This window comes from Castor canadensis, chromosome X (assembly GCF_047511655.1).
Source record: "Castor canadensis chromosome X, mCasCan1.hap1v2, whole genome shotgun sequence".
NCBI classification, from domain to species: domain Eukaryota; kingdom Metazoa; phylum Chordata; class Mammalia; order Rodentia; family Castoridae; genus Castor; species Castor canadensis.
The window spans coordinates 1,572,832-1,580,649 of record NC_133405.1 but is presented as its reverse complement, the minus strand read 5'-3'; positions in this window follow the sequence as shown (position 1 = coordinate 1,580,649).

Here is a 7,818-nt window from a genome sequence, read left to right as displayed (position 1 = left end):
AGCGAGGCGAGCAGGCCAAAGCCTCAGGGCAAGGAAGGCCTAGGGCCCAGATGGCAGATTGCAGCCCTGGTAAACACGGTATTTTTATGGGCATGCCTGTTGCCCAGTGAAGCATTCCCAAGGCCCTCTGCTCAGCCTGCCAACACCCCCCAAATGGAGGGTCCTGCTCCGAAGGGCCCACATGAAAGCCGCTCTGACATCCTGGCCTGCATCCCCTCCCACGTTGGACCACATTGCCCTGGAAGGAGAGGCTCTGGTGGTCCCACTTGCCTTCTCTGATGGTCTGGATGTGATGTTCCTAGGGGTCTTTAGGAGAATGGATGGCTAGGCACCTGAGTGAGATGGAGAGCTAGGTAGAGACAAAGGAGTTCGGTGGCCCACCACTTGGCTCCCTTAGACCCAGGGTGGAGCTGCTAGCAAGGCTTTTGAAGTGCCACTGCTCCAGCGTCTTTGGGAGACAGCACCAAGAAGCTGAGCCTGCCTGGGTCATGCATGAGGCCAGGGGCAGAGAGGGGTGTTTTCCATGAGACACGGAGCTGAGGTCAGCTTCCTGCCTGCTCTGATCTGCACTCAGATAGGCTTGGGAAAGGCTGACCTCGGACCTCTCCTCCCCAGCTGCTGCCTCCACTCAGCCTGGCATCCCCAGCCCTCACCCAAGCCCCAACTTCTGCAAATCCCTCACCAGGTCTGGGGTTTGATGCTGATCTCTAGGCTGACATTGAAACGGGTAACACCGGCTACTGCATAATGCTGGGCGCTATCTCCATTAATTACAAATGTTAATTATTAGCACATTTAGTAAGCATTACCATGACCCTACATGTTTCGTGTATTACCAGGTTTATTTTACACACTAGCCCAATGGAGTCCATCCAAGGATGGGTCCCATGTTATAGATGAGGACACTGGAACCCCAAAACTCAAGGAATGTGTTCACTGAGCTCCACTGAAAGAGTCTATTTTCTCTCCACTAGTTCAATGCATCTGCACCAACCCCATGATGAAGGTCCTGTTACCATCCAGGACCCAGGGGCCACAGAGGCAGTCATATAGCCAAGGAGGCGCTGTACAGAGCACCCCATCTGCATCCTGCACTCATCTCCTCAGCCCCTCGCTATGAAGTAGCCACTGCTAGTGCCATTTCTCAGATGAGGAACCTGAGGCTCAGAGGTGTCAAGTAACTTATCCAAGATCACCCAGAACGAAAATGGCAGACCTGGGATTGCTTGACTGCAGTGCCCATCTTCCCATTTCCCATTCTGAGGTAGAAGTGCCAATGGGAAGAGAAAAACCCATATATATATATATATATAGGGGGCTTTGGGGGTTCTGTGGTTTGAACTCAGGACCTTGCACTTGCTAGGAAGGTGCTCTGCCACTTGAGCCACGCCTCAGCCCCCCTTTTTTCTGGGACTGGAGTTTGAACTTAGGGCTTCACCCTTGCAAACCAGGCACTCTGCCTCTTGAGCCACACCTCCAGTCCATTTTGCTGTGGTTATTTTGGAGATGGGGTCTCACAAACTATTTGTCTGGACTGGCCTCAAGCCTCGATTCTCCTCATATTAGCCTAGGATTATAGGTGTGAGCCACCAGTGCCCACTAGCCACCCTTTTTCAAGACATGATTTTGCTATATAGTTCAGGCTGGCCTTGAACTCAAGATCCTCCTGCCTCAGTCTCTGTGTGCTGGGATTACAGATATGTACCCCCATATTCAACTCAGTTTGATGAGTTTTTTTGGTTTTTTTGCCGTGCTAGGATTTAAACTCAGGGCTTATGCCTTGAGCCACTCTACCAGCTCTTTTTTGTGATGGGTTTTTTTTTTGAGATAGAGTCTTGTGAACTATCTTCCTGGACTGGCTTTGAACTGCCATCCTTCTGATCTCTGCCTCCTGAGTAGCTAGGATTACAGGCATGAGCCACAATGAGTTTTGACAAATGTTATGTTGCCACAACCAAAATCAAGCTGTAGAATAATTGCATTATTTCCCCGAATTGTCTCATGCACCCTTGCAGCCATTCACTCCCTTCACGCCCTGGCCCCTGATTCCTGTGGTTCTGCTTTCTGTCTTTTGTAGAATTTATTACAAGTAGACTCATACAATGTGTATTCTTTTGTCTAGCTTCATTCATGCAGCATAGTTTTTGAGATTCGTCCATGTTTGTTTGTTTGTGTGGGTAAGTGTGTGTGTCTGTGTGTGTCCCTTTCCATTCCCAAGTAGTATTCCAGTGTTTGAATGTATCACGGTGTGTTTAGCCATTTACCTGTTGATAAATGTATGGGTTGCTTACAGCTTTTGTCATTTATGAATGGAGCTACTTTAAACATCCATGTGCAGGATTTTGTGTAAACACAGATTTTTTTTTTTTCAGTGGTACTGGGGTTTGAACTCATGGCTTCACAGTGCTAGGCAGGCGTTCTACCACTTGAGTTTTCCATTAGCCCTTTTTTGTTTTTTTGTTTTTTGGTGGTACTGGGAGTTGAACTCAGGGCTTTGCACTTGCAAAGCAAGCACTCTTGAACTACTTGAACCACACCTCCAGTTCATTTTGCTCTGGTTATTTTGGAGATGGGGGTCTCTCAAACTATTTGCCCAGACTGGTCTTGAACTACAATCCTTCTGATCTCTGCCTCTCAAGTAGCTAGGATTACAGGTGTGAGCCACAGGTGCCCAGCAAACATGCATTCTTAACAAAGTCTAAATTACAAGCTGGTGGAGTGGCTCAAGTGGTAGAGCACCTGCCTAACAAGTGTGAGGCCCTGAATTCAAACCCCAGTACCTCTAAATAAATAAATAAAATGAACAGACGAGTTCTAGATTAATAGACTATATTAACAGGCTGGACTGTAGCTCAGTGGTAGAGCACTTGCCTGACATCTGCAAGGCCTCGAGTTCGATCCCCAGGACTGAAAAAAAAAAAAAGACAATAGTAAAGGTAATCAATATACCCACGCTGGTGGTTATAACATAGGTTCACAAATTCCTTGATACTCCTCCCTTAAAGTGGTGGTACCCAAGCCGGGTGCCGGTGGCTCATACTTGTTATCCTAGCAACTCAGGAGGCAGAGATCAGGAGGATCGTGTTTTGAAGCCAGCCCAGACAGATAGATCATAAGACCCTATCTAAAAAAAAAATCACAAAAAAGGGCTGATGGAGTGGCTCAAGGAGTAGGCCTTGAGTTCAAACCCCTGTACCACATACACACACACAAACCACCCAGCTAAGCTACCCCAGAATCCTAACCTAGAGAAATTGTGAGATAATAAATAGCTAGTCAGCGGGGCACCGGTGGCTTATGCCTATAATCCTAGCTACTTGGGAAGCTAAGATCAGGAGGATCCTCAGTTTGAGGCCAGCCCAGGCAAAAATGTCCTGAGACTCACCCCTCATCTTCAAAACAACCAGAGCAAAATGGACTGAAGATGTGATTCAAGTGGTGGAGCACCTGCTTTGTAAATGCAAAGCCCTGAGTTCAAACCCCAGTCCCACCAATTAATAAACAAACAGTGTCACTTTAAATCATTGTGTTTTGGAGTGATATACTGCATGGCAGTAGAACATGACTACATCTTCGCTCTTCCTAAACAGTACAGGGTCTTAGATCCCAGGACACACTTGCCACACGAGATAGATGCTATCATTGGCTCCAGTTTTGCAGAGGAGGAAACTGAGGCACAAGAGAAGTACTTGCCTATGAGCCCTGTGGTCAAACTCTGCCCTGATGAACTAGGTTTCACTGTGTTGTAGACTCTGGGATTTCTTCAATTTTACACTTGTTCAGCAAAACATCTCAAAATAATGGTTTTGCTGCAGGAGAAGGTGGTGTGCACCTGTAGTTCCAGCTTTCTGGAGGCTGAAGCAGGAAGATTGCTTGAATCCAGGAGTTCATAGGAAACAAAGTGAGACCTTGTCTCAAAAATGCGCACACACACACACCTTATGCATCTTTATAGATCAGTTTTGTGTGTGGGTGTGAGGAAGGCATTGTGGGTTTCTAATTTGTTGTGCAGCCAGAAATCTAGGACAATCACACAGTGCTGGCCACTACCTCATATACCTTAGAATTCCCATTCCCACCTCAGAGGTGACAGGGTCATCTTTGGTCACTGCCCAAAGTGTGTACCACGTGGTCTCTGTCTTGTCCTCTCCACCTTGGGTTTGCTTTTGTCCTCCTGCTGCTGCCTTCCACTGGAGACCTCTCCACAAAGTTATCTCCGTGTGCTGCACAGTTGGCAGGTTGAACCTCTTCTTTGGAGGTCAAGTGAAGCCTGAAGCCACCCACTATCTTTATAGCCTCTCCAGGGCCAGGACTCCCTCCCTCTGGGGCAGGAGGCAATCTTCTTCTGCCATTTTGTGCCATAACCAACTCAGGTGCCAATGGCTCACTCTCTTACCAGACAAGATCCCAACTTCTGTTTCCTGACCTTTTCATCTCCCAAGACCTGTCTGTTGTCTCTCTCGCTCTCTCGCGTTAGTGTATGTTAATTGTACAAAAGGGTTCCATTGAGATATTTCCGTAAGTGTTTTCATGAGACGGTCACACTATGTTCAGGCCACACTTGAACATGCTCTGCAGCCCAGACTGGCTTGGAACTCTTGATCCTTTGGCTTCACCCTCCCCAATACCAGGATTACAGGTACACGCCACCACACCCAACTTCCCAAGGCTTTTTTTTTTTTTCAGTACTGGAGCTTCAGCTTAGAGCCCGGAGCTTGCTAGGCAGGTGCTCTGTCACTTGAGCCCCATCCGCAGCCCCTAAGACCTTCATGACTTCACTTCCCCGTCTTCCTACAATTGCTCTGACTCGTTAATTTCCAAATGCCACTTGTCTGGACACAGCCTCACTCTGCTCTGCCCTGTTCTCTGACTCCTTCCCTCCCACCACCCCTGTGTTTGGATCAGAGCCCTGCACCCAGTCTTTCAGTTCCCACTGGGCTTTTGTCTCTTGCGCATCCTGCCTTGGCCCCACGGTTTCTCCATGTACGAGAGGAATCCCATGGGAGTGACAAATGCAGTAAGTCAGACGTGGACAAGAGCCAAGATCAGAGGCTTTTAAGCAGCTGGAGGGCCCAAGTTGTCTCATCCACACCCCAACCCACCATCCCTGATCTGCTGTTATGGCGACTCATGGCTACCAACCAACTATTTTCTCCTCTCTGTGGCCATGCAGACTGGCTGCTCTTGGCCAGGCACCAACTCCTGGTACAAACAGTTGAGGCCAAGGTTGGCATAAGCCACTGTGACACGCTGTATGATAGCCTTCCATTATAGACAGAATATTGTGCTCCCTAACCCCTTAGTGTGGCAATATTTGCGAATGGCGTCTCTAAAGAGGTAAGATTAAATGAGATTATAAGGGCAGGGCTTTAATTCCCATAGGATTTGTGTCCTTGTAAGAAACACCAGAGTGCTCACTCCTCACCACTACCATGTGAGGACTCAGTGAAAGGAGGCCGTGTGCAAACCTGGAAGAAAGCCCCCACCAGAAACACCTTACTGGACCTTGATCTGGGATTTCTGACCTCCCGAACTAGGAGAAAATAAGTGTCTGTGTTTTAAGCCACCCTGTCTGTGTAAGTCACCGGCTGCTGCAACAGGAGTTGTGTCTTTTGGTAGGCGACTTGCTCAGCCTGTCTCATCTAGACACTTTGATGTCATCTATTCCCTTTCCTCACTCGACACTCAGTCTACAAAGCCCATTTGACTTCTCTGCCCCCCTCGAAGCTAGAGAAAGACATAGAGTCGTGGGCTCCAAGCAAGCTGTTTCACAAAACCTACAATCCTCTACCGGTCCTACAGTTCCTGCCTTTTCACTCAGTGCATCTTCCAGGCTTTCTTCATCTACTGTGAACTCAGAAGGGAAGGGGAAAGTAAGTATATACGTTTACTTTCTTTTCCTCATTGAAGCCCACTAAAATGACAGTGAATGACCTTAAGAAAAAGAAAAATTTCAGTTGGGCATCCGTGGCTCATGCCTGTAATCCTAGCTACTCAGGAGACAGAGATCAAGAGGGTCAAGGTTGGGGGCCAGCTTGGGGAAATAGTTCTCAAGACCCTATCTGGAAAATACCCAGCCATTGCCATTAGAAAGGCTTGCTTGCAAAGCTGGCCCTTGGCTAGCACGTGATGGTGGAAGAATTGAGCCTGTCTTGTGTGACTCCACTAGGAGTGGACTCGGTGAACCTTGTGCCTGGTTTCCTCCAAACTTCCTCCACTGTGTCTTCTCCCTTTGCTATTTTTCCTTGTGTTCTTTGGCTGTAATAAATCTTAACCATGTGTATAGCTGGTTGCTTTGTTTTGTTTCTTGGTAATACTGGAGTTTGAACTCAGGACTTCAATCTTACTAGGCAGGTGCTCTATCTTGAGCCACACTTCCACCCCTTTTTTTGTTGGTTATTTCAGAGATAGGGTCTTACCTTTTTTGGCCCAGGCCAGCCTACATTGCGATTCTCCTATGCCTTCCCACCATGACTGGGATGACAGCTATTGGTTGAGATGGTGTTTTGCAAACTCTTTGCCTAGGCTGGCCTCAAGCCATGATCCTCCTGATCTCAGCCATTCGAATAGCTAGGATTATAGGCTTGAGCCACCAACACCCAACTTTATTTTTTATTTTTATTTTTTGTCTGAACTGGTGTTTGAGCTGAGGGCCTCATTGCCCACTAGGCAGGTGCTCTACCACTTGAGCCGATTATGTGTATAACTGTTTAAAGAGCAAGTGAAAATGCTACAAATGGAAAATTTGATATCACAGATAAATTGCCTTCATGTGCTTATCAGGAGACTGGACATGACAGAGGAATGAATCAATGAACTTGAAGACAGGTCAGTAGAAATTACCTAAACTAAAACAGAAACGAGTAGGGAGAAACAGCACAGAGCAGAGCATCTGAGATGTGTTCAGCTACACCAGATCGTTGGATGTATGTGCAGAAAGAGCATGTGGCAGAGGAAATTGGTGAAGACATGACCAAAATTTTTCCAAAATTGATGAAAGACATTATCAATCCACCAAAAATTTTAGTGAGATTTAGCCAGATAAATATAAAGAAAACCTCCTTTAGGTACTTTGTCGTCAAACTACTGAAAAACAAAAGTATAGGGAAAATCTTGAAAGCAGGCAGAGAAAAAAACGACATGCAATTACGGGGAACAATGAGATTGACAGTTTATTCCTCACCTGACACAACAGAGGCCAGAAGGTAATGGAACATTTTCAAATGCTAGAAGAAAAAGAAAAATTGTCAACCTGGAATTCTAGACCTACTGAAAATATTGTACAAAAATTGTGGCAGAAAAAATTTCATCCCCATATGAGAATTTTAAGAAATTCATCTCCAAATAGACATGCAATAAAATAAATGCATTAAGTAGACGAGAAATGACACCAAAGTGAATGAAGGAATGAAAAACGTCAGAAGAGACAAATATTTGTTGATTTTTTTACTGCTTCAAGGAAAAATAACAAGGGCTGGCCAGGTGCCTAAAATGGTACAGCACCTACCTAGCAAGCATGAGGCCCCAAGTTCAAACCCAAGTACCACCAAAAAAAATTTAAAAAGTAAAAGTAAGCATAATTTGGACTTACCTCTTTGTATATTGTATACAAAAGTAAAATATATAACAATAAAAACTCAAAAGGTCAGGCTGGAGGTGTGGCTCAAGTGGTAGAGTGCCTTTCTAGCAAGCATGAGGCCCCAAACCCCAGTGCCACCAAAAAAAGAAAAGAGAAAGAACACAAAAGATGTGACTATAGCAATCGGTATATTTCTATAGCACTCTCACATTGTTGAGAAAAGAGACTTTTTTTTTTTC